The sequence below is a fragment of the Tursiops truncatus genome, chromosome 5 (assembly GCF_011762595.2).
Source record: "Tursiops truncatus isolate mTurTru1 chromosome 5, mTurTru1.mat.Y, whole genome shotgun sequence".
NCBI lineage: Eukaryota > Metazoa > Chordata > Mammalia > Artiodactyla > Delphinidae > Tursiops > Tursiops truncatus.
Window position 1 is genome coordinate 90,993,864 of NC_047038.1, and position 15,216 is coordinate 91,009,079.

The 15,216-nt window shown below is 39.2% G+C and overlaps 1 protein-coding gene across 2 annotated transcripts in view; it reads right to left on the reverse strand.

The window, feature by feature from the left end:
* Positions 1 to 8,761, reverse strand: part of G3BP2 (G3BP stress granule assembly factor 2) — a 31,039-nt gene extending 22,278 nt beyond the window's left edge. Inside the window, exon 1 of one of the 2 annotated variants that reach the window (XM_004323192.4) lies at positions 8,546 to 8,761. The gene's annotated coding sequence lies outside the window, so the exon portion shown is untranslated. The remainder of the gene's footprint in view (positions 1 to 8,545) is intronic. The other variant, XM_004323193.4, reaches the window with a different exon arrangement.
* Between the last annotated feature and the right edge of the window lie 6,455 nt (positions 8,762 to 15,216).

Genomic DNA, 15,216 nt, shown 5'->3' on the forward strand with positions numbered 1-15,216 from the left:
GAACTCAAATTTGACATTTTTAACCCCTTGCTGAATACCCACGTATGAACTCATAGGTAACCCAATATATGCACCCTCCCCTATAAAGAGAAAGCAGTTTCCTTATTTCTGCTAATGGTGCCACCATCTTGTTTGCAAGCTTAGTTCTAAGTGACTTTCCCTCTTTAAGCTTCAAACTGCAAAATCTAGACAACTCGAAAATTTCTTGGAATTTGTCCCATCCTGTCTGTTCCCATTGAATTCAGACTCTTTCAGTTCTTCCTCAAAAGTCTTCCAAACTTCTGTATCATGTGTAGCATACACTGTATCCAGTAAAATCCAAACACCTGCATTCAGTTTGAAGTATAAGGCCTTCCACTGAAATCCAGTCTGACACACAAGGCCCTAACCAACGTTTCAAATTTATCTTTCATTACACTTCTCACCTCTCTAAACAAATTCTACGCTCTAAGAATATTATACCACTTACCATCATTACTCTAGGCCATTGTCTTACTTCATTCAACACAGGCTGGGTAAATAGGTGGGATAACACAAATTCATTCAAGATTTACTGAATACCTTCTATATATATGCCAGATTCTATGCATGGAAAAACAAAGGTGAACATGTCAGACTTGATCTGCTGCTTGGGAGACAGAATTCCTAAACACAATTATCTAATATGATAAATGCTACAGCCCTACCACAAAGAATGTACCACTTGCACTGCAACAGGAGTAGAAATCTGACATGTAGAAAATGAGGAAGTGAGTATTTCAAGCCAGAGCTAAAAGAGAAAAGAATTTTTAGGAGATGACTGTCTCCTCAAAACCACAAATTGCTCCTTCATGCACTTTTCAAAAGCCTACTCAAGATCCTATTCCAACCCTACCTGGCTTTCTTAGCTAGGTCCCTCAGGTTGGATTAATCATTTCTTCTCTCAGTACTACATATATCTTCTTTGGCTCTTTTATTAACACATTTAGTCCCAGTAATATGTGTGCCTGTGCATAGGCACAACCCTCTCCTGTTTGGAAGTCTCCTTTAAGTTAATGTTGAGCATAAGCCTAGCAGTGTTATGCTTCCAGGAGATGCTCAAGAGACGGTCTTTGCAGCATCTACCATTACTTTGTACATAAAAGGATTAAAAAATTTGTTGAACAAATCTGTGATGCTAAAGACCTCTTAAGGGAAGTCCCTGATGATCCAGTGATTAGGACTCTGCACTTCCACTACAGGGGGGCACGGGTTCGATCCCTGGTTGGGAAACTAAGATCCAGCATTCCATGTGGTGGAGCCATTAAAAAAAAAAAAAAAGACCTCTTAAGAGAAGTAGCCTACCAAACTACAAAGGTATTTCAATAGTTAATGAATAAACCTCCTACAAAAGATGTAATGTACAACATGATAAAATATAATTAACACTGCTGTATGTTACATATGTAAAGTTGTTAAGAAAGTAAATCCAAAGAGTTCTCATCACAAAAATTTTTTCTATTTCTTTAATTTTGTATCTGAGAGGATGGTGTTCAAAACTTATGCGATAATCATTTCACGATGTATGTCAAATCATCATGCTGTACACAAACTTATATAGTGCTATGTCAATTTTATCTCAATAAAACTGAAAGGGAAAGAAAGCTTATATGGGGGAATGCTAATGAATAAAAAAATCATTAATCATGTAATTCCAAAATATTTTTAAAGTCAGTCTTCTATACTCTAGTTCTTATTTATATGTAAATGTATATACGTGTACACATTCATTTACGTGTACACATACTACTACTGCAATATGAAGTTAAGAGTTTTGAGATTAACTAAAGGTCCAAACAAAACAAGTAAAGCAGCTTTAGCACAAGTAATTCTAAGAACTTTTAGAGATAAATCTAAAAAATTTAGCATTACAGTAGACCCACACAATATAGTCAATTTATTTTCAAAGGTACCAAAGTAATTCTCTTTTCAACAAAACGATTTTGGAACAACTTGATGTCTACATGTTAAAACAAAAGGAAGTTTGACTCATACTTTGTACCATGTACAAAAATTACCCTGAAATGGACCACGGACCTACATGTAAAACCTAACTCTAGGCTTCTAGGAAAAAGGACAGGAAAAAATCTTAATAACCTTAGGTTAAGTAAAGATTTTAGATAAGACACAAAAAGAAAAAATTTTAGAAAACTGACAAATTGGGCTTACATCAAATGTAAAACGTCTGTTCAAAGTCATCAAGAAAATGAAAAGACAAGCCACAGTATGAAAGAAAATATTTGTAGAATACATATGTAATAAAGGATTTATTCCCAGAAGACAAGCCTCTCCTAACTTAATAATAAGAAATCCAATTTTAAATGGGCAAAAGATCTGAATATACAGTCCACATCAAGATATACAGATGGCAAATAAACATGAAATCAATAATCATTCAAAATTACAAATTAAAACCATGATGACATACCACTAAATACCTTTAATGGCTAGCATTAAAATCTAAAAATAGTAAGTGCCTGCAAGGATGGGAAAAGTTGGCAGGAACAAAGAAATGGTATAGTCACCTTGGAAAACAGTATGGCAGTTTCTCACGAAATTAAACGTACATGTCTCATATTACCCAGCAATCCCACTCCTACACATTTATCCAAAAGACATGAAGTACATGTCCACACAGAGACCTGTATGTTGTTTGCAGCAGCTTTATTAATAAACACTCAAAACCTGGAAACAACAAAATGACCATTAGCCAAGTGAATGAACAAACTGTGGTAAATCCAAATAATCAAATACTTGGCAATAAAAAGAACTTATTGATATATGCAACAACATGAATGAGTTTCCAAAATATTACCTAAAGATAAAGTTAATGCTATATGATTCTACTGATATGTCAGTCTACAAAAATGAAAATTATAGGGCTAAATCAGATCAGGGGCTAGAGACAGAAGGGAAAGAAATATATCTTGATTGTAGTGGTGGTTTCATGACTGTGTATGTCTATCCAAAATCATACAACTGAACACATGAAAAGACCAGTTTTTACTGATTGTAACTTATTCCTCAATTTAAAAAATTTAGCAATACAATTATGCTTTATATTAATCATTTCACAAACATTTATGGAGAATCTACCACATACCAAGCACTTATTTGTAAGGTAACCCTGAAATTGACAATATCCAACAGTTCAAAAAACGCAGTTTATTCAGTCTTTCATCTATTATATTAACAAAAATGAAAATGACTGATAATATCAAGTACTGTTAAAGGGGTGGGGGAAAAAGGCTCTTTCAAATACAGTGTTGGTGGAAATATAGTTACAACCTTTTGGAGATGTAATTTTGCAGTTTTAATAAAATTAATTTAAAATGAATACATATAACCAGTAATCCCACTTCTAAGACACACTACAAAGAAATACATGCACAATTGCACAAAGATAATAGGAAAGTTATAAAAATAGACAAAAAGTACTCTCCACAAAAGTTAATAACCAAATTGTAGAATGCTACAAATCCCATCTTTGGAAAAAAGGCTTGATACAAAAAGAAATATACAAGATAATATGTGTTGTGGGTCTAGGGAAAAAAAAACACTACATACCAATTCAGACCACCACTGGTAAACTATTTACTATACTGTCTGAATACTACAAAGAGTATATATGTACTTTGTGATTTTAAAAAACACTTTAAATTTTTCATTTACTTTCTGATAACCATCTAACAGATACATGTTATTAGTCAGAAAACATGGCTCTAGAATAAAGGTCGAAAGTGTGAAAATTCATTTAGCACTACAAGCAAAGCAAAAAAGTAATCTGACATTATGCCTACAACATTAGTGACAATTTATGGTTAAAGTCTGAGTGTGCTTAAATACTACCAACTAATTGAAAATAAAATTGAGGAGGTGGAGATGGGAGGAACAGTGATAAAGATACCATGCTGGAATTTAAAATCAGCAGCTACACAGAGAAACAAAAACTTACTGCCTAGATCCTAAGGTGCACTCTCAAATTTTGTTGTTTCCAAGAGGTAATTTAAAAAACATTTGATATGCTTACCTGATATAGCACTATTTTTTTCTGATAACCTAATATTAAATTAACGGTCTTAAAAACAAAAAAGTAACGGTCTTACAAACAAAAATACAATACACTGAACCCCAACTGTGAAACATCAGTTCATATGCAATCATTAAAATACTGTCAAAGACTATAAAACCATAGAAAAAAAGCAGTATAAAATTTGCAACTAAGATATGATTTCAATAATATGAAGGCAATGTTTGCACTTGAACAAGAAAATGAAATTAATTCCTTAGATCTACTACTGCAAAATAATTATCAGAGCAGATTACAATACAAAAGAGAAGGTTATCCAAGTGAAGTAATTTTGTATTCCGTTAATTCTTTTTAATCTTAGGAATCTCTGAAATGGCATCTCCATTCTATATTAAGAAATAAAATAGATATATCTACATAGGATCATAAACTCTAGTTATACTAAACTGTTAACCCTAAACACCTGGCTGCAACCACCACCACTATATATAAGCATCAAAATGCACAATCAAAAATTCACTCTTTGAGGAGCCTGGAATGTTCTGACCGACATCTATAACGAGTGATGAGAACTGCAGTATCTTTGTCTCAAGCACCTGGGGGGGAGGTGAGTAAGATTTCACTTATTGCAAATTACTTACATGAAATTTCATGTCACAATTTGGTGGCTATTTTAATAACTGGAAAAAAAAACGTGCAAAATGAAAACTGCTGAGAAGTTGAGACACCATGTTGCCTTAAAAAAAAAAGTCAAGAAACCAAAAGAAAATGACAGTTTGAAAAACAGAAAAAAGTCTACAAAAAATTTTTTCAGTACTGTACAGTTAGATGTAGTACTTTATCTTGCTTTCTATAAAAAGAGTAAGATACTAGTAACAGGATGCAGTTATCTTACCAGAAACTATGTTACCAAAGGCTATGTCTATGCTAGGACACAACTTGTCTCTACTATTGGATACTTACCCACCCCTTTCTCTCTAGAGCCCCTCACTCATGGCTGGTCTCACACTAGTCAGGCCCAGGCCCATTCTCACTGAACCATGGACTGTAAGATCCATTTCTGACAGCTAACCTCATATTAAAATTGAAACCTTTGGAAATTCCAGATGGTCTTTGTTTAGAATGACTTTACCAATTGAAAGAGCAATGCAGGGCTTCCCTGGTGGCACAGTGGTTAAGAATCTGCCTATTGGGACCTCCCCGGAGGTCCAGTGGTTAAGACTTTGCCTTCCAATGCAGGAGGCCTGGGTTAGATTCCTGGTCGGGGAACTAAGATCCCACATGCCATGGGGTGCAGCCAAAAACTAAAAAAAAAAAAAAAAAAAAAAAAAGAATCCACCTGCCAATGCAGAGGACACGGGTTCGAGCCCTGGTCCGGGAAGATCCCACATGCCGCAGAGCAACTAAGCCCGTGCACCTAGAGCCCGTGCTCTGCAGCAAGAGAAGCCACCGCAAGGAGAAGCCCACGCACCGCAACGAAGAGTACGCCCCACTCACCACAACTAGAGAAAGGCCGCGCACAGCAACGAAGACCCAATGCAGCCAAAAATAAATTTTTTTAAAAAGAGCAATGTGTATCTATTTAGAAGAGCAACCTTCAATTTGTTGTGGCACACCGCAGAATGAAAGCATCACAAACAAGATCTAAGCACCAGTCACAGAAATAAAAGGTAGCTGTGGATTTTTTCTCTCCTCAGGCCCCAAAGGTAAGGAGGCAAGTTTTGAAGTTCAGAAGCTATTAAAAGTGACCAAGCATTAAAGAAATGGAAACGCAGCCCCACAAAAATTAAAGCGTGTATTTATATTATGCTTTAAGGTTTAACAAGTAACTACACATTCCTTTACCTCCGTGAAATAGATACAATATTAGCTTCATTTACAGAAAAGGAAACCGTGATGTTTTCAGAGCCTAAGGAAAGGAGTTCAAGGTCCCTCAGTTATAGTTATGAGAGAGAGGATTTGAAATCATGTCTCCTCCCTTTAGTGATGTTTTCATTACACCTGCTTAACAACCACCGCTTATGAAGAACCATCAGGGATGCAAGAATATAAAAAAAATTTAAAGTCTAACTTAGCTTATTTGATACTGTAGGGAGGAGCCAAAAGGCAGAAAACAGTAACATAACAGGAAATCCAAAACAGTCATCCTAGCATACTACAATAGTGTATCAACATAGGGTAAAATATCTGGAAATTAAGTTAAAAGTACGCTGAGAAACAGCAGTCAAGAAACTGATTCTATTGTTTCTGAAGCCAGTCCAGAGTTCTGGGAGATAGAACTTGTTTGTTCTGTCAGCCCTTAAATGTTTCCCAGTGGAGAGTTAAGTCAAGTTTGTCAATTAAATTCTACTGAATTTAAGTTCAGAAACAACCTAATTCGTAACTATCAAAACCAGCCTTGAAAAGGGGTCATTCCTCATCTCCATACGCACTCGTATAAAATATGTGGGAAAGTCTTATTTAAAGCAACCTAGAAAATCCTGATAACAGGCAAACAGCAATAATTCTTCAGGACAAGGAAACTGTTAACCTAAAGACACTATGGGTATTTATAGATTTTCAGTAACTGATACGGAGATTTTCATTTTTGATCTCTCATAAATGGAATATGGATAATAAATATATCCTACTACCAAGAGTGCCAATCCTATTCAAACTCAAGAGCTGTCTGCTAACAACTCAACTGCTCACCTGCTAACTAAACACTCACTCAATACGAGTATCAAATTATTAAAGACTTATTTTCTTCTCCTTCCAGTTTTGATCCCCATCCACCCCACAAGCATTCTGGTTCTTTCCTCTTGCTGCTTGTTCACCACTGACAAACATTTCCACCCCTGAATATTCGGCAACCTGAACCATAACAGTTCTTAAATAGTAAACAATCCATTTGAGGTCCTTATCCTCCCTATAATTCGTGGACAACCTTTCAGAATTAAACAGCCTCTAGTGATTAAATCATAACACAAGGATACACATGAATAATCCTAAATATTTAAGAAAATAGGAAGATTAAGAAACAACACATAATTCAGTACTAAGAATTTGAAACTAATCATACCGTCTATTTTTTGAGATCAGGATTTTGGACATCAAAAGGACCACTGGATACTAATAGGGTCAACTGTTTAGAAACTGTCCACATGCCTAAGGCTGTATATTAACTGCCAAATATGGAGCCGGACAAGGAATTCCCATCTTCTTCCCCTGTAGCATACGGGGTCGCCTAACTGCAGTTAATGATTCACAGATCCAGGTACATGCAATGCTAACATTTGGAAGACTAGCACCAGGTGTTAAAACCAGTATTTCAAACACAAGTTATTATCACAACAATCATGTGGGGGTGGGGAAAGGGCACAACTTTGCTATTATTCCAGCTTCGGTGCACGTGGGTTCTGTGGGTTTTTGCTGGTGCTTGATTTTTAAAAGAGCAAAGGTACTGCCCCTCCAAAAAAAAAAAAAAAAAAAAAAAAACTGTTAAGAAAGTAGGCATACATTGGAGGGAAAAAATTGATCTATGCGGAAAATTGTAGATGCATATCTATACTCGCCCCAAAGCGGCACAGGGCCATCTTAAGAAATCTGCCTTTGGAGAGGCAGGTAAAATTCGATCAGATTCAACTAACAATATTAACACAACATACGGATGCTATGTTCCTCTCCTTGACTATCCTTCCCACCCTCCCCAACAAGACATGGGGGAAGAGGAAGAAACCCATTCCTCAAAGCACTCAAAGATCTCTTCTATTCCTGGGTCAGCAAGAGATCGCCTACATAAAAAGGGCACGGAGAAGGCGTACGTTATATACAGCCCGGGTTTCCCAGCTCCTTCGGGATAAACCCGCGGGGGGAGGGTCAAGGACCGCTGAACACCAGGTACTGGGTAAGCAAAGCGAAGGCTGCCTTCAGAGCCGGATTCTGTTTCCGTGCACCGAAATGGTGCCCGGAGGCCGCTACTTTCGCATCTGCGTCGCTTCTGCCTCCGCCGATACAGCCTCTTTTCCCCTCCCCCACGGGCGGGGCGGCGGCGGCCTCCCCACTGCCAAGGAACCGGGAATAAGAGCCGCAAGAGTCTGGGACCGAGGCTGGTGGGCTCCGCACCCGAAACATCCTATCGGGCAAGCCCACTCCCCCACGTCCCGTCCGAAGCCTCCATCAGCGCGCCTTTGGGAGCAACTGCGTCCCCTTTCCTAGCTCGCCACCTCATCTCCAACAAACACCGGCCCCACCTGTGCCCTCGGAGCCCTCCGTCCGCACGACGCGCGCCGGTCACCTCCCCCCCCACGGCCTCCCATCCCTCACCTGAGAAAAAGCTCGGCTTCTCTCTCGCACACACAGCAGCGTAGGCAGCCGGCAAGAACAATGTCTCTCTCTGCAGCTACACCTCCGACACCGGAGCTCATTCACTGGACGGTTGCCTCGAGCCGCGGCGCGCGACTGGAATGTCCCCTTCCGACCACCAGACCGACCGCCCTTCCCGGCCCCCATACACACCTCCAACCAACAGCGGCGGCGGGTACGTCGCGCGGAGGTCAGCGGGAAAGTCGCCGAGGACCGGCTGCAGCAGATTCTTGTCGCTCGCCGCCCTCTCCCTCCTCCGACAAACCTCAGACCTCGGAACCGGAGAGGCACGAGCTGGTTCCCCTTACAACCACCTCTTCCCGGGCGCCAAGCACTGCGGCGAACGACAAGGAACACGGACGTCCCGCCCCCTTTGCCACCGCCCCCTCTTATTGTTTTACCCCTGCCGAAAGGGCTGGGGGACCCCCCAGCACGGCTTCAGCCAATCACGCATCTCCTCCAAGAGCTGGACCCAACCTTCTCGCGTCTCTCTGCGGAGCACGCGCAGAACGCCGCCGCGCTCACGTACTCTCGCGCCCGGAAAGCCGGGGAACCGGAACCGGCGTGAAGCCGGGGCGAGAGTCCGCTGATTTGACGTCACAAGAAGGCTGCCTTTCTCCTGCCCCAAGGATCCGGCCTCTTCGCCCTTCGAGAGCGCACCCTAACAGGAGCCGGGTCGCTGCAGCGCTGTGCCTTCTGCGTTGTCTTTTGGGGACTGATTTTTCTGGTCCTTTTATGTTATTAAGAGGAAGGGAATTTTAGTGATTTTTTTTTCTCTCTGAACTAGGTGTCTGCAGGTTGCTGCTCTAGACGAGAGTAAAAATGCAGCCATTGGTTTCAGCTGCTTGCACCCTAAACTCAGCCTAGGAAATGGAGGTTTTTAAGCTCCACCGAGAAGTTCAAAATCGTTCAACGCTATATTATGGGGCCTACTGGGTGCTAAGTACTGGGATGTAGAAAAATAGGACGTGGTCTCCACAGACAGAAAAAACAGTTCTGTTTCTTTGTGTGTTGTTTAGCGTTAGGCGTTGCTAAATACATGCTAAGCATTTTACATGCTAAAGCAGCTAAAAGCTGAAATCCCAGGAGATATCAGGATTACAGACCTGTCCTAGATCTAGGCCCAGACTTGGCCGCAGGGGCATAGCTGGGAAAACACTAGACACTGACTCTCATGACCTTGATTCATGGAAAAAGCCACATCTTCTTACAGTCAAGGAAGCCACTTTGCACCTTAGTTCTGGCAGTGTTTCTCAGAGACTATCAAGACAGCTGAGGAATTTTGGAAGGAAGGGCTGAGGAAATGGTGAAAGGAATAAAAGGCAATTAGGAAAGGAAATGCCCACAGAAGAAACAAAACTCAGGCATATACATTTCACCAGTTTTCTTAACAATTCTTTCAGAGTAACTAACTTTAAAGTATTTTTCACGTGTGAAAACTGAGGTTTACGGGGCAGTGCAACATTTGAACCTCCAAAATCTACACTACTATTAACTTATGCTGGTTAATCACGTTGTTATATACAAAATATATGGGCAGACTATCACTCTTATGAAATGAACTTTGACATGTTTTTCTTTAAAGTATCATAATACATTACATGAAAACTGCCCTTCAAATCTAATACTTATGTGCCAGCCACTCATCTGTTTTAATTGTTTAATCCTCACAATAACCCTATAAAGTAGTTACGATTTTTATGCTAATTTTACACAGGAGGAAACTAAGGCTTAGAGAGGTCGAGTTAACTTGCCCAAGGTCACACAGCTACTACTCCGTTGGAGCTGGGATTCAAACACAAGCAGTCTGCCTTTACAATCCATGCTATGGAATACTCTCCTTGTATTAATTGGCACAACTTACTTATCTCTTCTGTTGATTGACATTTCTACTGTTTCCACTGTGAAGCTCTTATGCACAATGCTGTTATTCCTCACCAAGTACAAAAATTTCTCTGGAGCAGTGATTCTCATAAATTAACATGCATCAGAATCACCAGGAGAGCTTGTTAAAACACAATGCTGGGCCCCCTTCCAGGGTTTCTGATTCAGCAAGTCTATGTTGAGGCCTGAGAATTCGCATTTCTAACAAGTTCCCAGATGCTGCCGCTACTGCTGCTCTAGGAACGACACTTTAAAAACCACTGATCTGCACCATGGTTGGCAAACTTATACTGTTAGGGACAGACAGTAAATATTTTAGGACTTGAGAGCCATAAATGGTCTTTGTAACATATCCAACCCACGCATTCCCGTTTTTAAATCCTTCAAAAATGTATTAATAAAAGAAATATTCTTAGCTCTGGAGCTATATAAAAACAGGCCTCAGACAACCCTTGTCCGAGGGTACATATCAATAGGTGGAGTTATTGGGAAAAACGACTTCATTATCTTCAATTTTATTAAAATACCCAAAACTGTTTTCCTAACTAGTTATTTTTACTTCCTAAATGTCTCTTAAGTCCGTGCCCTCTGAATACTTCTCCATACGTATAGCTCTGCCCAGGTTCAGGACCGTTTTATCTTTCCAGAATGACTGCAATAACCTAAGGAATCTTCCAGCCATACGAATATAACCTCCATTAAATACGCCCTCCCGGGACAGACAATAAGGCAGGGAGAGAAGTAGGAATGTATTCATTCAGTGGCTCAAGCCAAACACTGTTAAGTCACCCTTGACTCTGTCTCACATCACACAGCAAATCACCAGTAAATTTCTGTTCCCTCTACCTTCAACATTTATTCTAGATTAAACACTTAGCACTATTACTGTTATTATTATTATTATTATTCTCACAGCAACCAGATCCTTTATAGCTATAAATCAGATGACATTCTCAAAACCCTCCAAAGGCAACACAATAAAATCCCAAGTCCTTACCATGCAAGGCATCCCATCCCTAATTTAGTTCTTACCATTACTTCTTTTCTTACTACTTTTTCTCTTATACACCTCAGCCCTTCCTTTGACATTTCACATCCCCACCCCAATGTGTGTCTTAGATGTGAATCTTTATCAAAAGTTTGTGAAAAATCAAAATAAACTTCATCTACTGATTTCCCCAAGTACTCATACTGAAATATCTCACTCAGGCATTCTAAAGGTGAGTTAGGCATGATTTTACCTTACACAAACTACCCTTCAAAGAATTTCAGTTAACCTTATCTGCTTAAATAGTCTACTAGCTTGTCTAAGCTGTATTCTGTGGTTATTTTGTAATCTCCCTATATTTCCTAGGTTCTCTTCTAGGTTGTTTTTTATAAATAGTGTAACTCAAATGGTAACCTACAGGTCGTCTGGCAGAGTGTCTACTCAATAATAGCTTCCAGGGCTTCCCTGGTGGCGCAGTGGTTGAGAATCTGCCTGCCAATGCAGGGGACACGGGTTCGAGCCCTGGTCTGGGAAGATCCCACATGCCGCGGAGCAACTAGGCCCATGAGCCACAACTACTGAGCCTGCGCGTCTGGAGCCTGTGCTCCGCAACACGAGAGGCCGCGACAGTGAGAGGCCCATGCACCGCGATGAAGAGTGGCCCCCGCTTGCTGCAACTAGAGAAAGCCCATGCACAGAAACGAAGACCCAACACAGCCAAAAATATAAATAAATAAATAAATAAATAAAATAAAATAAAATAAAAAAACTGCATCTTTAAAAAAATAAATAGGGCTTCCCTGGTGGCACAGTTGTTGAGAGTCCGCCTGCCGATGCAGGGGACACGGGTTTGTGGTTATTATGGTTACTCTGTCAGACAACTGGTAGATTGTCATGTGACCTCTATCCATAAAAAAGCATCTAGAAGAGGCTCTAGTTGCAATTTTCTTTGGACATGATATCCCTTTACCCCTAAACACTTCAGTGTGTATTTCTTAAAAGACAAGGACATTTACTTCTATATCCACAATACAATTATCAAAATCAGGAATTAACATTTTTATAGTACTATAATCTACAGACACTCAAATTTCATCAACTGTCCAACTAATATCAAAAGGAAAAAATTGTTTTCTGGTCCAGGATACAATTCAGGATTACAAATGAATCTGGTTATCATGTCACCTTAGTCTTCTGTAGTCCAAAGTTTTTTCTCAGTCTTTCTTCTTTCATGACCTTGATATTTTTAAAGAGTACAGGACAATTATTTTAAAGAATGCCCCTGAATTTGGTAACTCTGTTGTTTCCTGATATTTAGATCTAGATTATGCATTTTGGGGAAAAATACCAGAGAAGTACTGTTCTGTCCTCAGTGCATCCTATGGAGGCACATGATGTCCATGTGTCCTATTACTGGTGATGTTCCCTTCACGGTTAATGCAGTGTCTGACGGGCTTCTCCACTATACAGTTCTGTTTTTCCCTTTCTAATTAAGAAGTAATTACAGTTGTGTAGTCTGGTACTTTGAAACTGTGTACATAACCCATTTATCATGATCGTTTCACCCAGTTTTAGCAGCCATGGACGATTCTTTGGCCGAATCAGTTTTTGTTATAGTGGCTACCTAACTGTGATTTTTCTAATTCCATCATTCTTTCCACAGTTATCAGCTGCAATTCTACTATAAGGAAGACGTTTTCTCCTTTCTCATTTTTAAAAAATCTTTTATTTATATCAGTGTGAACTCATGGATTTCTACCTGATCATCCATTAATATCAACATTTATTTTCATGCTCACATTGTCCCCATTTGGCCCGTGGAAGCCCCACCAAGTTAGCTCTCATGCATTATATAATTTAATTGTGCATTATTTATTACAAATAATTGAACTAAGATATATTTTCAAACAGTGAAAAAGAACAAAAAGTGACAAGGGCCTAAGAGAAGACAGTGGCAAGTAGAAAAGAAATTTATAAGTATATAGGTGGCAAAATTGTGATGATTAGCTGGGTATGGGGAGTAAGGGAGAAGTCTAGGATACGATGCTTTGCTGGTTTTGTCTGGGAGACAAGAGAGCCGCTGGTAATATTCACTAAGAAGGGGACTACAGAACTTTGGTATTTTTCTATCCATATGCTTGTATAAAATATCATACTAGTTACTTCATCCAATACTTTCTGATCTAATGCCACTTCAGAAAGATCTCTGACCAATGAATCTAAAGGAGCCCCAGTCACTCTCCATCTCTTACTCTGCTCTACGTCTGTTAATAGCACTTAGCACTACCTGACATTATATTTATCCTTTGATGGGTTTGTTTGTTTATTTATTTATTTATTGTTGCGGCATGCGGACTTCTTAGTTGCGGCCTGCAGACTCTAAGTTGTGGCATGCATGTAGGATCTAGTTCCCCGACCAGGGATTGAATCTGGGCCCCCTGCATTGGGAGATTGGAGTCTTACCCACTGGACCACCAGGGAAATCCCATGATGGGTTTTTTTAAATTGTTGGCCTCTCCAGTAAACCAAGTTCCATAAGAGCTCAGATTTTGTCTGTTTTGTTCAATGCTGTATCTCTGCCATAAAGAAGACAATCAAAATCAATTAGTGAATAAATAAATGTGTGTGTGTGTGTGTGTGTGTGTGTGTGTGTGTGTTTAGGGGGCAGAGAGAGAGAGATATGATCATAATTAAACATTGCTTTGCAGGATACGACTTTTTTTTCTCTTAAAAAACAGACATCATTTTATGTTAGTACATAGTAGGTCTACTTAATGTTTTTTCCAATGGTTACACAGGTGGGGAATGACATCCTAAGCTTAGAGGCAATATACTAAATTATAAAGAAAGTTATGAGAATGTAATCAAAATAAATACAAGCTATGTAATTGCACATTTCTGCCACAAATTTGAATCAAAGGACTAGCAAACCTTGATAAGAAATCAGTATGAGGGCTTCCCTGGTGGCGCAGTGGTTGAGAGTCTGCCTGCCGATGCAGGGGACACGGGTTTGTGCCCCGGTCCGGGAAGATCCCACATGCTGCGGAGCGGCTGGGCTCGTGAGCCATGGCCGCTGGGCCTGCGCGTCCGGAGCCTGTGCTCCGCAACGGGAGAGGCCGCAACAGTGAGAGGCCCGCATGCCGCAAAAAAAAAAAGAAATCAGTATGAAAACGTAATCAATAAACATGCAAAGTATATCCCATTTATAGAAAAAAGGACATAGCATTAAACATATACGAAGAGCTGTTAAACGGAAACAATGGCAAACCATATACAAACTGGCAAATATTTTAAAATGAAAACATCCAATATGCAAAAAAAAAAAAAAAAAGCTCCTTTGTAGACTTCTGTTGCAAGTAAACATTAATTCATCCTTTTAAAAAAGCAATTTGGCAAGATATATCAAAAGCTTTAAAATGCTTGTGCTTTTTGAGTCAATAATTCTACTTCTGGGCATTTATCCCTCTTAAGATATGCCCAAGAAATTCACTGTGATGTTATTTATTTATTATCATTTAAAAACTGGAGGCATCTTAAATATCTAATAATAGTGAATGGTTAAATAAACTATGACACATATACATCAAAAGTTATAGATTTAAATATTTAAGAATATATTTTTACGTTACATATTTATACTTCAATCTTAAATATGTTTATGAATCAATCTTAAGTTAAAAATAGGGTTGATAGTTTTTTTTACAAAAAAGAAAAGGAAAAGAATCAGATCCAATCACCATTAGCAGATGAATTTTTAAAAAGAAAATCATTAGAAATATGTTAACTGATTCCTGATTATTATTATAGATTTCAGCATAAAATACTTCTCTGACATTCTACTTTAAAAGGCTTTTCCTCTAGACCCTCTCATTTGACCATTTTTAACCTTACTGGATCTTAAAGGATCAAGCAATACCATTACCACCATTTTGCTGATGATGTAGGTGTTTAA